General features: G+C 42.8%; 1 protein-coding gene across 3 annotated transcripts in view; it reads right to left on the bottom strand.

Moving 5' to 3' along the window:
- myot (myotilin) overlaps nt 1-20,185 on the bottom strand; it is a 198,288-nt gene that overhangs the window by 58,836 nt on the left and 119,267 nt on the right. The gene's annotated exons all lie outside the window — the stretch shown is intronic.

Genomic DNA, 20,185 nt, shown 5'->3' with positions numbered 1-20,185 from the left:
TCTGCCGGGTTGCGAACCCGGGTCTCCGGTGTGGCAGTCAGGGTTATTGTTTATACAAAATTGGTGTTTGAACTCAGTCAGTCCAGCAAATATGTAAGAAAATGCTTATACTAGTCTGAGCTTTAAAAGATAGCCTAAAAATAGAAGATAAGATATACAACTATGAATGTACGTAGGCATACGCGCCCTACGTACATAAATAGGCTACGACGAATTTCAGCATATTGTTTACACATGTAGGCTTGCCTAATAGAACAATGTCGCAACGTTTTCAAAACAAACTCGCATTTTACCACTGTAAATCGCCTCCATAGACTATGCCATGTAAATGAAAAATAGTTATTAAAATAAATCACATATGTAATGCATATATTGCACATATATAAACTATATGTTTTATGGTAAAATATTATTCTCATGCCCGACTGACAGGAAACCCTTGCGACATCTGCTGTGAGAAAAGAGAATAGCAGCCTGGACAAACATGGCCGAACGCGAGACAATAAGTGAGCCGCAAATGACCGCAGCCCGGCAGTTCTAGGTATATCTAGGTCAAAGCTACACGGCGCTTCTAGTAATACGCTTGGCGTTTCAAGTGTTAAAACGTTCTTAGAGCGCACCTAAGAAGTGCTTAGCACTTAGAGCTGTAAGGATCTAAATTCCCAGGCTGATGACATTCATTTCAATCATAAGTAAACTCTTCATTCCCAGGCTGATGACATTCCTTTCAATCATATGGACTCTTGATTAGCTACTTAGGCTGCGTTCAGACTGCCAGCCAAAATCCGATTTTTAGCCCATTCAGATTTGTATCGGATGTCACTTTTGAAGTCTGAACAGTGACAGGTCACATGAAATCCGATTTTTGCGAAACGCTTGCAAACCACATCCGGAGGTAGTTTCATATCGCATTCCTATCGGATATGGACAGATGCGTCTCAGTCTGAACAGCTCCCAACACTCAGATCGGATTTGACTGTCCGTGACGTGACTTTACGTGCGTGACCGCCCACCTATTTCGAGTTGTGGAGCAACGTTACGGCTATGTCTTTTGACCATGTTATATTAAACGTGACTTAACAATACTCAATGCTAAATAGAGCATTATACAGTCTCTGCTCTGTTTCTACGGAAGTTGCAAGAATCCACATTGTTCTATTAAATGCCGATAAATAATTAAATAGCCTTCCAACAATTTGAAGCGGAGCTTGCCACTGATTAGTTTCGGTTTCTGTCGCGCAAATGCGCACATGTATGCATGCAATGAACACTCACCTAGTTGTATTGTTCTATGTTTAATCACACCAAATTAGCAAGTATTTCCTCCTTATGGCAGAAATGTTTGTTTTCGTTGCTACAGCAACCTGTCAGATCTGTTACTAGTGTGACCCAGTCTGAACAGAGCCATATCCGATTTGGACACTTGCTTAAGGCAGTGTGAACAGTCAGCCCTAAAAATCGGATATGAGAAGGAATCAGATTTGAATCAGATTCGTCTGCAGTCTGAACGCGGCCTAAGTGTGGGCCTATTGTGGACCTCCTGTCACATGTTTGTCCAAAGTCCTCAGAAGTCAACTTGGACCAGGAAATGTAACCAAATGTATTGTCATGTCTTGATTAATTTACTCAAGTGGTTTCACTACAACAATGGTCTCAGTTTCACCTACAGTACTCATCATGTGATCTCCATTCATGTAACCTATCACTGTCTGAACCAATCACAAACATTGTAGCCTATATACGGGTAGATAGCCCATAATTCGAGGAGTCACTATTAGCTAGGGCTCCCACACTTAGGTGTGTAGTCATCTTTCTCTGAGCTGGTAAAGTATGTTTCATTCTCTGTCTGTTTTGTATCTTAGCCTGAGTATTTCCTGAACCTGTTTAAGTAACTTTCACACTTTGCATTTAGATGTACTTCTGTAATGTATTGGATGATTAGCTTGTACCTGTCCAATAAATTTGTTATGCTGATCCGCGTAGCCACTATGTACTTATGCGGCTGTGTCCGGTCCCAGGTAACCTGTTAGCGTAATGGATGGCTAGGGTTTAACTACCGCCGCCGTAGGAGTTAACCACTGGAAAGGGCAAGCTGTCTTTGAAATTGACTAATATTATGAAGCGATGGGCCGTTTTGTTTACGGGGTCTGCATCGAGTAATCGCATCCTAGCACAGCCAGAACCCTCTGTGCATAGCATGTGGTTGTGGGTCAGCACGTATGACAGTATAAATAGTCCAAGTCACCAGGGCAGCCCCTGAATCCTTTCTGGAAACTAGTAACAATGACAACGTATGGGAACCACCCGAATTAACCGGCAGTGGAAGAGAATAGGACCCTCAGCATATTCCTGACGATACGGGGTCGGTAAGAATGACTGGTGGCAATACACAGTAAATAGTAATGATCAGGCGCTTATGGCTCACATAAGCCTGATCTCGGATAATACACAATGTTACTTTCGAAGGCACCACCAGGCTCACCAGCCTGACCCCTGAGAATAATGTTACTTTGAACTAAACCTTTTTCATATTTGGCGGAGTCAGCTTTATTAGGATTCAACAGGGGTTAATCAACTAATGTCTCAAACAGCGCGCGGCTGCTTCACAGATTTTCCTTCGACCATTTCCTGTTCCCTCATTGGTCCAGAGAAGTGACGTCTTTACAGAGCTTCTTAACGAATCTGGGAAATCCGGCCATTAACAGAATGGGGTATATAGGTAAATTAAACTGAAAGTTCTCACATTCTTTTTCCTTCTGACTCTGTGACGTCAAACAGCAGAACTATAGATTGATTCACATCGGATGTGTTCTTTAACGTGTGACCACACTCAAAAATGTGTTCTTTTTTTATTAGACTTTTGACTTTTTTACTCCTGAGCCAAGAAAGATAGCATACTTAAAGATATATATTTTTTTTATTCATTATTATTATTTATTTGTGAAATCAGTTTTAGAATAGTGAACATGGTAACACTTTACATTACAAATCGGTAATAAGTGGGTAATGTTATGGTAATATGTCATTAATATGCATATATGTAATGTAATATGCAATTTAATGATAATAATATTTTTAAACCACATACAACAAATAATTAATGTGTAATTTCTAGACAATTACTGTGCAATTACCATACAACAACAATGCAAATAACTTGGGTTTAAGGGTAAAATAAAATGGTAATAAGTAAGGGATAACGGCCGACGAGGTGACCGGTTCGATGGAAATAATGGCTAGGTGAAGGTCTAGAACTCTGGCGACGTGCGAAGCGGAGTTGCCTCTGCCTAGCCATTATTTCCATCGAACCAGTCGACCTCGAAGGCCATTATCCCGCTTATCTCCCGTTTGTATTCATCACCTGTATATTTATTCCACCGTTGCCACTTGTGTAGTGTTAATTTCCTATTACAATGTAAACGTTTACATCGCTAAAACTGTCTTGATTGTGGAACTACTTTCTGCCACATATCAACTTTCTACTTTCAGGACAAAACTGCCGTTACTAGTTCTAAATGCATGGTTGCTATGGCCAAAGGCCAGTCGTTAGTTCTAAATGGCTGGTTGCTATGGCCAAAAGCCAGTCGTTAGTTCTATCTCTCTCGTTGTCAAGCAGGCATTCTGATGAATGTTAACTTTGAAAGATCGCTACTTTTATAGTCTACATGGCATCCAACTAGCTACAATCCACCTCTGTCATATGCTACAATGTTACTATGGTTCTGCACGTCTGTATTTCAGCTTGGATGCAACGTGACAGTTCATTAAAACTTCGCAACGAGTTTGGCGAATTAATGTTCAAGTGTGATATGGGCAACACATTGGAACTACTTCTAAGGTAGCAGGTTATACTAAGTTAATGGCCACCCCATCAGCCAATCAGAGAAGAGAATTCCATTGTTGAGGGAGATAACTGCTGTTAATATGTACTTACCAAAGCAATAAATATTTAGGATTTACTTATTGTGACATAATATGTGACCTGTTATCTGTTGTTATGATGAAATAAATGAGGTAATTTCACAATAACTATATGGTATCAGGGCTGTAAAATACTGTTTTGTCTTTTCGAAAGGTTTTCTGTACGGTGGGGATCTATTTCGACCTCTCTCTGACCGTCACCACGGTCTTACTGCGAATGATGCCATCCTGGCACTTGCCTCGAGACTAGAATATCAACAAAGTCACATGACTGACAGGAGGCTGGTCCTGCAGCATATAAGTGACCTGGGAACATACCTCTTCCTCTTTGCCTTTCACGTTATCGTGCAGGTGCCTGGTGCCCCTGTGGATTGGTAAGCGATTTTCCTCCTTTCTCATTGTTATTGACGGGTGCGTTCTATTTAACGTGTATACCGCGTCAGTGTTTGCTAATTTGTTTGTTTGACTGCAGGTACGAACTGAACGTTCCGTAGCTGCTGTGTAAATTGCATTTTCGTTGTTTGATTGAGAGAGAACCCCAACATACGGTAAGACAACGAATCTTTATTTGCCACCTGCGTGGCGGCTTGGTTTATTTCTTTCGATTTTCTGTTGTTTATGATTCTGATTAGCCTTTAAGCATTGGCAAGGCTGTATTTACGTACGTGTGTTGTTTGTAATTCACTAGCCTACTCAAACGTACATGATTAGCCGACTCAACACCTGTGCGCGGGGATGTTGTGATTCGTTGTTTACGAGATGTACTCGCCTAGGCTAAGTGGGTTGCCCTGCCGTCATGGGGTTCCTTGATAATTGAATTGATTCATCAAAGAGTTTATTAAACGATTTTCTGTTGGCCCATAGAGGGCAGCAACTTATTGGTCTGGTCATATTGAGAACATTGTGTGATTGCGCTATACTAAAGCCCCTGTGCGCAGGTGATGTATTTTAAGTAGTTTTTGTTATTCGCCTGATCTGCGTGGACATTTATTGTCTTGTATTTTCTGTTAGCCACTTTCACAACCCCTGTGCGCGGGAGTTGTGTGGGCTGGTTGATTGGGCCTAGGGTGTGACCCACAAGTGGAATTATTGTGTTCATATTGTGAATCTGACTGCTTTTGTGTTAACATCATTATCTGGTCTTTGGCTGGGATATTTGACTGGTGTACCCCTTAATGGTGCAATTGGTGTGTGTACAACTCCCTTGAGAGTGTTAGCCTACCCATTCACAGCTGTTAGCGGTAGCAGCCACAGCTTTTGCAGGACTGAGCTAGGCCCTTGTGCACAGCTGGCTGGGGTTCATTGATACTGGTGCCACCTGACGTTTGCATTCACAGGTGGTGTCCCAGTGTTCATTCTTACTGATGGCTACGCACTCTCTCTGTGTCTTCTGTGGGTGCAGCATGGACCCACGTAATGGTCATCGCGAATGCCCATCATGTTTAGGCAGGGCTTATCTCTTAGAGGATGTGGAAAACCCGTGCCCTGCAGCGGTTGCACTGCCCTTAGAGGAGCGAGCTTGCAGAGCGGGAAGACCTGTACCTGCTCGGCCATCAGCAGGGGCCTCTCACTCCCACAGTAGGAGGCGTGCTACAAGCCCTGAGGAGCAAGCTTCCAAACGGAAGTCAGAACGCCCTCATAGGTCTAGCAAAAGGCGGGCCTCAGGGGACACTCGTTCACAGAGGGACAGATCAAATGAGGAAGACCTCCAGTTAAAGCTCTTGACTGCCATTCGTGGCCTGTCGGATGTGCTTACTAACTGGGATGCCCCAGCTAGAGAAGCTGGCCAGGCTGAGACTGGTTCAATAGCCCCACAAAGAGCTGGGCGCTCCGGAGAAGCCTCTCCTGAACATCTCCCATCTTATCAGGACCCAGGGGATGTGCTCCCAGATATAATCTCGCTCCATGCACGGGACTCCCTTCTAGGGAGGGACCCGGACGAATCAAGGAGTATTATCTCCTCTGGTCAGGCCGATGGCTCAGCATCAGTGGAGGATGGTGAGGAAACCGGCACAGGTGACTTGGTGTCCAGAGTGTTGTCAGTTGCTAAGATTGTGGGCCTAAAAATTCCAACTGACACCCCGAGCAGCTGAGGGGGTTTGGGCCGGCATTACTCAGCCGAGGCCTACGACCTCCATACCTGCCACAGAGGACTACTGGGTCATTCCGTGTCAAATCAGATAAGATTGTTGCTGCACTGTCTCAGATTTTGTTCAAACTTTGTGTATATCATCAATGGGTCCTAAAACCAAGGCCTGTGAAATATTTCTGTGGAAATCATCTGTCTTCATATCTTTTTTAGACCTTGAAATTCTTTCATTTTTACAGCTTGAAAAACACATGCCATGTCTGGGCATTAATATCTTGACAAATATGTTCCCTAGCCTCCCCAAATTTTCTAGGGTGGAAGATCAACTCATATTAAGCATGTGTAAACAATTTAAAGTCTGTACTAAATGTCTCTTGACTCTCGAAAGGGCCCTCAATTTTGGAAAAACGTGCATTAAGTGTGATATTTAGGGTATTCAAAAACTGTTTATCTTTTTCACTTGGTATCAGTCACTATTTCCTCTTCAAATACGGCAGTTAATTAATGTTTTCCCACAATTTGAAGTCTCCACAACAAATAACCATGACAATAATAACAATAAAACAAGGCATGTTTGTATTTTGTGTCATTTTCATGTAACTGAAATGCTATGTGGGGTAGGTAGTAGGATCATAAAAATCTATGTGGAAATAGAAAAGTATATGGACATGTAGTGTGTAAAGTTCTAATATTGCATCTAAGCCCCGTTCACAGAATAAATGCATGTAGTTACAGGTGTTTTGGTAACACCAGAATAAACATTTACAATAAAAACTCTGGTAGCTATTTGAATGGAATGGAAAGGCTGTATTTTACTTCTCGTATTAAAAAGAAGCAGAAATTCCTAATACCTTGAAATTGAAAAGGATGCCAAATACACCGAATTATATACTTGAAATTATGTTTTAACCATTAATCTAAAATAGGCCTTTCATTAGTTGGTGGCTTTTTTGCTATCCTTTTCAATATCAAGGTATTAGGAATTTCTGCTTCTTTTTGAATACGAGAAGTAAAATATAGCCTTTCCATTCCATTCAAATAGCTACCAGCCTTGTAAAAGTAGCAAAATGCTACTGTTTCGCCAGAGGGGAGTGCCAAACTTCACTTTTTTTTACTGAAAATGTTTATTCTGGTGTTACCAGAACACCTGTAACTACATGCATTTACTCTGTGAACGGGGCTTAGATGCAATATTAGAACTTTACACACTACATGTCAATATACTTTTCTATTTCCACATAGATTTTCATGATCCTACTACCTACCCCACATAGCTTTTCAGCTGCATGAAAATGACACAACGATACAAACATGCCTTGTTTTATCCTTATTATTGTCAAATTCATTTGATTTGGAGACTTCACATTTTGGGACAACATTAACAAAGGATTATATTTCTATAGAAAAGACTCATTGATGGCAGGTGTGTCCCAATAAAAAAGTTTTGAGACCCTCAATATCACTTTTTTTGCATGTTTTTTTCAGAAACGAGGGACTTCTGTACAACCAATGAGACTGTGGTACAAACATTTAATCATTGAATCTTACTGAGAACATGCTTGTCTTCCATTCTATAAAGTTTAGTCAGGCTAGGAATGATTGATATGAGTATCTTAACATGGCCTCCAAGATAAGGTCATTTAGAGAGTGTAAAAAGGCAAGGGCAAAAAGACAATGAAAACAATAGAATTGAAAAAAAACATTTTACAGATTTTAGTTATGGAACCTAAACATTGTGTAGACAAACTTTGAAGAAAATCCGAGTCGGTGCAGCAACCATTTCCCTGGATTTTGTCTGATTTGACACGGAATGACCCTACTGCCAGATGGTGAGGAGAGCCTGGGCTGCTCCAAGCAGGACTCAATATAATGCTGGGTGTAGGAAGCTGGCTAAGGCAGCTTACCCCCTAGAGACTGGATTAGGTGATGTTCCACCAGTTGAACGGGATATGGCGGCTCTGACCTCTCTGTGCCCAACCAGGGTGTCCACTGATCCTCACTGCCCTAACAGGGAATGTGATCAATCAGATCGCTTGGTCTGTAAGACCTATAATGCAGCTGCCCGTGCTGCACGCTCAGGGAATGCGTACAACAAGCATACCCCACTGTACCTGCACGTCGGGGACCTTGGCAAGGTGCTCCAGGTCAGAGGGCCTACACTCAGACCTTTGACCGAGCAGCCACAAGGTCATGGCGTGGGCAGCCGAGGTCTACGACAAGGCGTGCAGACAGAGGTCGGCCTCCTTCAAGGGGTCCTAGGACCCAGGGAGGTCGTCCAAAGGATGTTGGGGGCAGCCGCCGAAGTCCATTCTCAGCTACGCCTGGACAGCTGGGAAAGGGAAACTGCAGACCCTTGGGTGCTGGAGACGGTAGCCAGGGGATACAGGCTTCATTTTCGGCAGCGGCCCCCTCCCTTTACCCGCGTCCGAATGATGACGGTCAAGGATCCAGTCCAGGCAGACTCTGCTAGGAAAGAGAGCCATTGCCAAGGTAAGTTTGAACGAACAGCAGGCTGTCTTTTATTCAACTTATTTCCTCATCCCGAAAAAAGATGGGGGGTTGCATCCCCTTTTGGACCTCCGGCCCCTGAATGTGTACATGAAGAGCCTGCCATTCAAGATGTTGCACACAAAACATATCCTGGAGGCGATCGAGCCAGATGAGTGGTTTACCACCATCGATCTACAGGACGCATACTTCCATGTCACAATTTGCAGGGAACACTGGAAGTTCCTTCGATTTGCTTTCCGGGAGCAGGCAAACGAGTTCCAAGTCCTCCCTCGGCCTCTCTCTATCTTCCAGGGTCTTTACCTGGGTCGTGGCGGCCGGCTTGGCGCCACTACAAAAAAGAGGCCTGAAGATATTACCCTACCTCGACGACTGGCTGATCGGTGGGTCATCCCGCCAGCAGGTCATGCAGGACACAGAGGTAGTATTGGCTCATGTTCAGGCCCTGGGCTTCAGGGTGAATTTGAAGAAGAGCAACCTGGATCCACGACAGGTAGTGTCCTTTCTGGGAGTCCATCTAGACTCTTGTGGGATGAAGGCATCCCTCACACCGAAGAGAGCAGTGGTGGACGAAGTACATTGATTATGTACTTAAGTGAAAGTATAGATACCTTGTGTCAAATATTACTTGAGTAAAAGTGAAAGTACCCACTTTGAATTTTCACTTAAGTAGAAGTATAAAAGTATTTGCCTTCACATATACTTAAGTATTAAAAGTAAAAGTACTTCAATGAATTATGGTTCTAATGGCTTAATTATAATTACAATGTATCATTTTCACATCAAAGCTCCTGCTAAATCTCACCAGTGCACAGGCACCCCTCTGGCACAACTTTAAACTTTTGACAGGTGGCAAGCCATTTCAAAATCCATTATGGTCCTCTCAAGGCATAAATGTGTTTAGTGATTTATATGATGATAATAGCCTGTGTTCATATCAGAATCTCCAAAGCTCATTCCACTTACCTGCTTCGTCATATTTTGTCTTTCTTCAGTTACGCTCTGCACTCAGAGCATATGGGGTCCCGTGGGACCGACCACCGAGACCCCACCCTTTGTTTGAATGGGTTAAGCCTTCCAACTGCTTGAGAGGCAGAGTCTCTTTTATTTACAACGCCTTATTAAATAATTCTGCTAAATGTCTACCCATTGAAAAAATGTGGGATAGGGAGCTCTCTACATTTAATCAGCCCCTAGACTGGGAGATAACCTTGACTATTCCATAATCCAAAAGAAAATGTTGATGGCAGGTTTCACGGCATCTAAGAAAGTTATTTTACAGTTATGGATCAACCCTTGTATACCATTTAAACGTTTTTGGATAAACTATTTTGATAGCATTGTAAATTTAGAATATCATACTGCCCGGTTGAACAAGGCCCAGGTGTCCACCCTGCAAAAATGGGAGGCATTAATATGCAGGGTCCAAGATCTCATGCCCCTTGTGCAATGAGTTGCCTTTATGTGTGATACATATTGCTGTTGAGTGTTTTTTTTTGTTTTGTTTTTTTTTCTTTCTGTAAACTCTTTTACCATGTGTATGGTTTACTATCTAGCTCTCATGTAACCGTCTTGCCACCCCCCCTTCCCCCCTTCCCCTGTTTATGAAACTCAATAAACAGTTGATAACAAAAAAAAAAAGCTCCTGCTAAATCAGCTTATATAAGGTGAAATACTAATGCCACTCTTCAAATAGTTTCTTACATTTGTCTATTTGCTTAGAAGCTATCTACAGTGGGGAGAACATGTATTTGATACCATGCTAAAGTTGCCTAAAAAGAGAAATATAAAATCATCATTTGACAATTGATCTTAATGCCTTAATTAAAAAAATGAGTAAAAATCAAACTGCAAACAAACAGATTGCCATATGGCATTTTTTTACCCATATGGTGCTTTTTCCAGTAGGCCTATTAGCCTGTTTGATGCTCATTGAGCTCAATGCAAATCAAACAGGCTAATAGGCCTATACTGGAAAAAGCACCATGCCAATCTCTAGCTGTGGTGAAGGGTATGATGATGTGGGGCTATTTTAATTCCAACGGCCAAGGGAACTTTATCAGGATGCATATATCCTGGATCCATGAAATAGCTGTCCTTTAAAAATAAAAATCTACCTGCCCCTTCGTTAAATTCCCATAGGGTTACATAGGGGGTCAAATACCTCCTTCCCCCTAGCATTTAGGAAGAACACTTATTTATTTACGATACATTCTTCAATCACAAAGAGAATTGGTGTCCTTAGCCACCCCCCCCCCCCCCACCCATTATGATAATAATGACAAAGTAATTGTGTTGTAGAAAATCAATTTGTTAAGAACTATGACGCTGTTTGATTCATTTATAAATGGTACACTGTCACTTTAAGACTCTTGCCGGCTCCACTCAGTGGCTGCCCTTTATAAAGCGGAGATATCAGTTATCAGTGCACTCTCTCCCTTTCATGGACGCTCACACGTTCCCAATTACGTTATGAGTAACAAACAGTGTTAGTTTGCAGTAATGTTAACCACAACGTCGTTGCTGGGAAAAAAAATAGCGAAAAGCAAATGATAGCCTAAGTGCGTGGCGGGCCAGATCTAAACTAATGCATGCTCGGCGGGCCGCACTGAAGTGCGTGCAGGACGCAGTTTGGACACGTGATTCGCTTTGCCAAAATGGAACGAGAGGGTTTTCATAAACGTAACGGAGTAAAAGTACGAATTTTCACTTAAAAATGTAGTGAAGTCAAAGTACAAAGTCTCACCAAATATAAATACTTAAGTAAAGTACAGATACATCAATATGCTACTTAAGTATTGTAACGAATTACATGTACTTCGTTACTGTCCACCACTGGAAGAGAGTGGCCAAGATCCAGGAAACCCTCCAATCCTTTCGCAGAGGCAGGCGGTTGGAGTCTCTATGTTTTCAGAAGCTTCTGGGGTTGATTTTGGCAGCTGGCATGCTGGTTCCATTGGGCCTTCTCCGAGCTCGCCCTCTCCAACGGTGGCTGAATTCGTTACGACTTCACCCGCAGAGAGACAGACACAAAAAACTCAAGGTGACACGGTCGTGCTTGAGAACCCTTCTTCCATGGCGCAGCAAGACACTGCTTACACATGGAGTTCCTCTGGGCTGCGTTCCATTTCGACGAACACTGGTATCCACAGATGCCTCCCAGACAGGCTAGGGAGCAGTCTGGGAGGGCAGGATGGTGAAGGGTCTTTGGCAACCTCCATGGGACACAGAACACATCAATGTTCTGGAACTCTGAGCAGTGTATCTCGCCCTCAAGGCCCTCCTTCCTCTCATCCAAGGCAAGCATGTCCTTGTCCGGACAGACAACGCAGTGGCCGTCTGTTCTATCAATCATCAGGGAGGGACGAGGTCTCTCCGCTGTCTCAAGGTAGCCCAGAAGCTACACTTCTGGTCACTCCCATGCTTGGCCTCACTGAAGGCCATTTACATTCCAGGGGTTCTGAACCAGGCAGCGGACCTCCTCTCCAGGTCCGGACCCCATCCAGGAGAATGGAGGTTGCACCCAGAGGTGGTGGCCGGTTTAGGGGCACACTTCGGAGTCTTTCAGACAGACCTCTTCGCATCCGTGGTGAACACCCATTGTCCAATGTGGTTTTTCCCTGAATCATCCCGGGGGCCCATTCGGACTGGATGCGCTATCTCACGAGTAGGGATGTAACGGTATGAAAATTTAACCCCACAGTTATAGTGACCAAAATGATCACGGTTTTTGGTATTATCACGGTATTTAAAAAAAAAGTGTGACAGTGTTTATTACATTAAAAATATAGGCAAACCCTTATTGCCTTCAGCAGGATACCGATCATTCACAGCAGTGTCAATCCTAGTCTCTGCTCAACCCTCCACACACACACAAAATGGCTTGTCTTGTTTCTATTGCATATTTTGAATTCATAAACTTTATATACTTTGCTAATAGTTTATAATATGTTAGGATCTGCATAATTACTTATAGCTAAAAAATATTCAGTAATTTGGATACTTCATATTGATTTTTAAACTATTACACTTGTCTTTAATGACATTACAGTGACAATTGCGTGCCTGTCACTTTAAGAGATACGTGAAGTAATTATATTAACCTTCATTCGGTTTTAGGAAAGCCTAGTCACGCATAGTTCAAGGATATCCGTTTTCATTGAATAAAATTAATGTTCAAAAAATTAACAACTCAAAGAAAATATTGCTGGGATCTGAAATTGAATTAAACACTAGGCCTAAATTAACTAAATTCCATAGCCTACTGTAGGTAGGTTATCGTGGCATTGTGCTCACTTTTTCCTTGGTTGGAAATGTTAAATTGGCTGCTTATAGCTTAACTTATGATTTGGAGTTTGGTATATATCCGTCATATCCAATGAGTGACACCCAGCACTCAACATAACACTTCACGGCATTCTCCTGATAACGTTAGTGGAATAGCCTAGATTTAATGTGAACGTGTAGGCCTACATAAAAAGACGCAAAGTGGCTACATGATACAGCGCACGTTTTGGGGTGAAAATGTTGCGCCCTTTAAAAGCAGGTGTAGCCTTATCCGAATCATGGTTAAATCCATCAATTAGACAACAGAATTAGTAAGGTAAAGTTTTGTTTCATAGTAGCCTACCAGCTTGTATCAAAAGCAGGCTTGGATGAAGCTGGGAAGAATTAAACACACAGTTACCACACCGTAGTATCAACCGTGATAATAATGATATTCGAAATGAACACGGTAATTGTTATCGTCAAAATTTTTATCATGGTTTACCGTCACACCGGTAATCGTTACATCCCTACTCACGAGTGGCCGGAAGGACTGCTGTATGCCTTCCCCCCGCTGCCTCTGATTCCCCATGTGCTGAACAGAGTGGCGCAGGGATGCTACATGGTGCTGTTAATAGCACCTCAGTGGCCAGCGAGACCCTGGTTTTCAGCTCTCATGCGGCTCGTTCACGGCCAACCATTACCCCTACCTCTCAGAGCGGACCTTCTCTCTCAGGTGAAGGGCCAAATCTGGCATCCCAGGCCAGCTGTGTTGCAGCTGTGGGCTTGGCCGCTGTGGAGCCCTTGTCTCACACGCTAGATCAGGCTGTCCTAGAGACCCTCAATAATGCCATGGCCCTTCAACACGGGTAAACTACCAACAGAGATGGAAAGTTTTTTCTTCATGGTGCCATGACCGGGGAGTAGAACCCGCAAGATGCTCGGTGGAGGTTGTTCTCCATTTTCTCCAGTCCCTTCTGGAGGCAGGGAGGGCTGCCAGCACCTTGCGAGGCTATGCGGCGGCCATCTCCTCTCGCCATGACCCGGTAGGGGGTCTATCCATTGGCAAACAACCAGTTGTGTCTCAATTCCCGAAGGGTGCTAAACGCTTACGCCCGGGACGATGCTTGAGAGCCCCACCTTGGGATCTTCCATTGGTGCCAAGATCTTTGACCAAGGACCCATACGAGCCACTGGAGCAATCCAGTCTCAAGTTCCCCACACTCAAAACGGTGTTCCTAATGGCTATGTGCTCCACTAAACGGGTAAGTGAACTGCATGCACTCTCTGTAAGTCCTGAGTGCATGAGGTGGAAACTGGAGCACACTGGAGTGTCATTGTGGTCCAACCCGTACTTTCTGCCCAAGGTGGTGAATGCTCAATCGATTAACTCTGCTGTTGAGCTGCACTCTTTTCACCCGGAACCTTCAGGCCAGACAGAGGTGGAACTTGGGGCCCTCTGCCCTGTAAGGGCATTGAGGGAGTATGTCGGCCATACACGACAGCTGTGGCAAGCTCACACACAGCTGTTTGTGTGCTATGGGGAGGGACAGTCAGGCCTCCCAGTTTCAAAACAAAGAGTGTCTCACTGGTTAGTGGACACCATCTCCCAGGCATACAAGGACCAGGGGTTTCCAATCCCAGAGGGCCTGGTGGCTCATTCTACACATAGCATGGCCACATCGTGGGCTGCATTAAAGGGGGTTGCCCTTGCCTTGGGGATATATGCGCAGCAGCGTCCTGGAGCACTCCGTGTACCTTTGCCAGGTTCTACAGAGTGAATGTGACATCGAACTTGGTCAGTTCTGCTGTTCTTATGTCTGCTGCTGGGGGAAGAGGAGTCCTCTGTTCCTCGCGACACTTTTGGTACTGGTCATCCGCAGTAAGACCGTGGTGACGGTCAGAGAGAGGTCAAAATAGATCGTAAGTTATGTTAATAACCGAACGATGACCGTCACCATCTCTTGTCGCTCGGAACGAACCGAGGCGTTCCAGACAAGAGGAAGAGGCATGTTCCCAGGTGAGCTATATGCTGCGGTACCAGCCTCCTGTCAGTCATGTGACTTTGTTGATATTCGAGTCTCGAGGCAGGTGCCAGGATGGCATCATTCGCAGTAAGACCGTGGTGATGGTCATCGTTCGGTCTCATAGATCCATAGTTATTAACATAACTTACGAGTTGTTGAAATCCATCAAATCCTACAAATACTTTTAAAGGCCAGTGATTTCATGGATCTATGGACTATGCATCCTGAAAAAGTTCCTTTGGATTTACATTGAGGAGCTTGTTGTGAGGTTGTAAGCTATTTATTGTAAATGGGCTTGTAAAATAGCCTCTGAGCATGTTTTTGACAGACAGAAGTTTCCTATGTTAATGTCAGAGAACAAGGTAGAATACTATGTTCATCCATTCAATATTAATTAAATAATTTTTTGACTGATGTCAAATAAAGCTTTTATTAAAATCTGAAAATACAATGGGTTATCAGTTTCTGAGCATCGGGATACCTTTCCATTTATTGTTAGTTGCTTTGGACTGAAGGGCTAAAGGGCCGTTCACACCAAGAACGATAACGATAACTATAAACAAATATCGCTCTCGTTAATATGACTGACAATGTTCACACATAGATTATAACGATAACGACATGAAGAACGATATCGTTGTTGATCACTTTCAGAGCGATTTTGATAAAAAAGCTAACAGCCAATCAGAACCCATAATATTCTAGCCATCACATTCATTAACATGAGGAGAGACTTTTCTTATCGTTGGCCAGTGTGGACGCTTTTATCGTTATGGTTATGGTTATAGTTATCGTTATCGTTCTTGGTGTGAACGGCCCTTAAAGCAATAGTTCGGAATTTTGGACATAGGACCTCATTTCCAACTTAAGGCTGGATTACATTGCACGATTTTGGCCTGTTTTAACAGTCGGCGACTACATCTCCAAAAAATCTTAAGTCCGTCGGAGGCAGTCTTTTTCTAGTTTTGCCGTTACGACAATATCAAACATGTTTGATATTATCGGAAGTCTTTTCAGTCGTGGCTCATGCAAATAGTGACGTGAACATTAAAAACCAATAGTAGCCTAACCTCTCGCGAACAACAGGAAGGGGCAAAATAGGCGACAGCTGTAGCCTATATGATTGTTATTTCATTTCTTATAATTTATTAGTCGGCTGTTCTACGTGACAGAACAACTCTATATCTGTTAGTGATGTCACACATCAGACAATGCTGCAGAAACGCGAAAAAATTACTTTGATATGAGTAGGCTATCATGTGAGTTCCTGTTAATGATGACGTGTAGCCTATTGCACGATGGAAATAGTTTGAAGGAATCTAGCAGCAGTCTTGTAAATAGAGACCCACAGTCTTTGCAAAATCCTAATCTGAGACTGGCCTGTGACTAGACTGTGACTAGAAACTCAATGAATTGTCTTTAGATGTGAGAGGGTCTGAGACAGTAGTCTTTCAAAAATCTTTTCCAAATCTTTGCAAAGTCTGTCAATGTAAGGTAGGCTTTAGTCGGGGTGATATAGGTCGGTGAAGACCATTTTCAGTGAATTTCTGCCCTTCCTTGAGTTGCAGCATTCATCTCGTGCTAACCTGGTGCCGAGATAACGCAAGTCAACGGTAACATCCAGCCTGCCACTGAAAACACTCCACAGAACACCCGAAACAAATAATTTATAACTTCAGACTATCGATGCACATGCCTGTGTTGATAGAACAATGTTAGAAATAAAACTAACCTTGCATCGCATTGCAATAGCCTACTTTGTTCCCTGTATGGCAGTGGCGGATTGATATTGAGAAACTAGTCCCTCAAAATGTAATAAATCATTGAGTTGCAAGGTTACTTTTATTCCTAAAATTATTCTGTAATTATTCTAACACGGACAATGTATATCGATAGTCTGACGTTTTAATTGACTTGTCTCGGGTGTGCGGTGGAGTGAGTAAGACTGTTGTTGATGTCAGACTGATGTTACCGTAGAAATGCGTTAGCTCAGAACCAGCGTTAGCAAAGGGGGATGCTGCAACTGAAGGAAGGGGCTAAACACGATAAAAACGGTTTCCACCGACCTATATCACCTCGGTAAAGTTGGAAATGAGGTCCTATGTACAAATTTCCGAACTATTCCTTTAAGAATCATAATCATAGCACAAACATACAGTGGGTACGGGTTGAGAATGCACCTTCTCCCGCGGGACTCCCGAAGAGATCCCGCAGTGCGTCAAGCCGATTTTTTTCGAGGCTAAGGCAATGTACCCAAACAACCACCAGGTGGCAGAAAGTTTCAACTGCATTTAATGATGAAGACCGCATATCCGTCAATAGTCGACTCCTTAATCTCATTGAATCATTAAAATGAAGGTGATGACTGGCGAAATCATTCAAACGACACTTCAATGAACCATTGTTGAAATGAATGAAAATGGTTATAGAAATCGCCTACAGCCAGCGTTATAAGAAATATATAAGTAATAGTTAGTCTTCTTCCGTATTAAACAGATAGTCTACGGGACGCTCGTTCCGTAGGCTATTTTAAGGAACTACTCAATGCAGCGTTTCGTTATAAGAAATATATAAGTAATAGTTAAAGTCTTCTTCTGTATTGAACAGATAGCCTACGGGACGCTCTTTGATCCATATTTTAAGGAACTACTCAATGCACACACACTGGGTAAACTAGCGCGCTACAAACATTAAAATGTCAAATCATATTTATTTCTCTTTGTCGCCATGGTATTGGGGGAAACGCGGAGAGGCGAGATGGTCAGTCCTCGTATTTTTTCTTCGCGTTTCGTTATAAGAAATATATAAGTAATAGTTAAAGTATTTTTCTTTATTGAACAGATAGCCTATGGGACGCTCTTTGTTCCGTATTTTAAGGAACTACTCAATGCACACACACTGGGTAAACTGGCGCGCTACAAACATTAAAATGTCCAATCATATTTATTTCTCTTTGTCGCCATGATATTGGGGGAAACGCGGAGAGGCGAGATGGTCAGTCCTCGTATTTTTTCTTCGCGTTTCGTTATAAGAAATATATAAGTAAAAGTCTTCTTCTGTATTGAACAGATAGCCTACGGGACGCTCTTTGTTCCGTATTTTAAGGAACTACTCAATGCAAACACACTACAATGCAAAACACACAAAGAAAACACTAAACATATAGCCTACAACTTAATGACACTTTAATGCAGCGTTTCTCAAACTATGGGCCGCGAAACGTGGAGACTGCTGCTGGTCCGCGAGACATGGAGTGAAATTAGGTCCGCTTCATCTGATAATTTGCTGCGCAATTGACCAAGCAACCGCGGACCGACAGAAAAAAAAAGCAAACGTTGCTGCTATCGGGAGGAAATGCTTGCTAATTTGATGTGTTCAAACATAGAGCCATACAATTAGGTGTGTCTGTTATTATGATAATTTTCGAGCATAACCGCTTGTCCATAGCTCAGTGACAGGTGTTAATAGCCTTGCCATAAGCACTGCTGCAGGTGCTTCTTTTATTATGCGGTTAGAGCATAAGCGCTTACTCATATAGACTATAACTCAGGGACAGGTGCAAAACCACCAACTGGGATGGATCGAAGGGCAAGCAAGCACTGCCACACAACGTGAAGGCCTTTGTGTTGTCAACACTAAACAGAAAGTTAAACACTAAACATTAATAGGCTATTAATGTCATAACTATTAGGCTATCATTAGGCTTACTATGCATGGCTGTAGGCAGCTTTGAGTCCACTGAGATCTGGACCTCATCGGTTTTGAGAGCTGGAAATGCATGTGTTTGCTAAATATCGGTTGTTGTGCATGTTGCGTTCGCGACTCGGGGAAGTGAACGCAGTTCTGTAAAGACATTGCAAGTTTTCATGCGCAGCTGTAGCTGATTGTGAAAGCCGATTGGAAATACATAAGTTTAGAGCGAACGTTTCAACTATGTTTGCCATGGTAGACAAAAATACTCAAATAAAACAATAGCCTAAAAAATAACTGCATGCGTAATGGACACGGCTCTATATCCTAAATACTTTTCGAGGTTCGCCATTTGGTAATATGACCTATTCTTACTGACAATAATTTAGATTGAGCACAACTAAAGTTGCACGAAGGCAAAATACAGTCCTAAAAGCCTATTCTATATAGCCTGGCCAATATTGTAGATGTGCAATAAAAGCAGCATTTGCGTGCGTGCTTGCCGGTGAGGTGTAGCCTACAAAAATGAGCATAACATCTGATTATTAAAGTATGGCTATAGGATGGTTGGTTTAAAATTCAAGTGTAGTAAAAAAGTTTGTGCACATCCCCGGTCAAGGTGCAGAACAAGAGTAGGCTAAATCATAAAAAAATGGAAAAAGGTTCGCACACTTGAAATCCTTCTTTTTTTATTTTATTTTATTTTCTTTATCACAAAGGAATGACGTTTCGACCGTGTGGTCTTCTTCAGATTAAAATTCAAGTACGTGCGTTATTTAACCCCTCGAGACCGACTGCAGTCTGCTGACACAGCCAGACGACTCTCCCAACCCATTCATTCGTTTTGGCCGATATAACCCATTCATTCGTTTTGTGCGTATATAGATTCCTGCATGCTGCATTACCGTGACCCTTAGCCTACCTTGTGGATGATTTTTTCTCATTGGAATACAGCAGGACAGAATGCCTTTTATCTAACAAACGCAAAAGCTGAGATTGTTGGAAGGACTAGGCTACTCAACAAACTTGTTTTTCGTTTCTGGGAGATCTCGTTATCGTTTTGGATTGTCGAATTTTTATACTTATTGTTTGGACTTATGGACAATGAACTTTGAGGGGTGGTTGTTAGTGCTTTACAAAGCTTTGTGTTAATAAGTGTCGGTCCTCCTATCCTTCAGCTCACTGCGCGATGCAGTTGCGCATAGTGGCCACGAAGTCATTAACTGTTTACGACACAATACATGATATTTGTGTTTTTCGTGTTACTCTTGATTATAATAAGAGGCAAATTGTTACAGGACAACTTAAACTGACTTCCCTAATGCTTCCCCGCAGCACATTACATTTTAATATAGGATGAACAAAGTATATGGACTTGCTATATTAAATCCAGTAGGCTAGCCTATTAATTCTATGTGCCACGTCCGATTTCGCAAGTGATGTAGTAGGCTACGTTTAAACATCGACAAACGTCTGTGAGACTACCCATTTCATGAAGAGCAATTGTCTTGTGCGATCATTCCCCCTCCCCCACACTTGTCTAACCAGTTCACTAGACATTATAGCCTACCTATATGCTGCATTGAGGACGATTGCCTCCCTCCCCCCTCTCTCTCGACAGACACTTCCTGACACTAGGGCTCGGGATCATGACATCAAAACTTCGCGGGCACAGCCACATTGG

The sequence above is a fragment of the Sardina pilchardus genome, chromosome 21, assembly GCF_963854185.1.
Source record: "Sardina pilchardus chromosome 21, fSarPil1.1, whole genome shotgun sequence".
Taxonomy (NCBI): Eukaryota; Metazoa; Chordata; class Actinopteri; order Clupeiformes; family Clupeidae; genus Sardina; species Sardina pilchardus.
The sequence above is the reverse complement of the archived record's forward strand: the minus strand, read 5'-3'. Positions and strand labels throughout refer to the sequence as shown.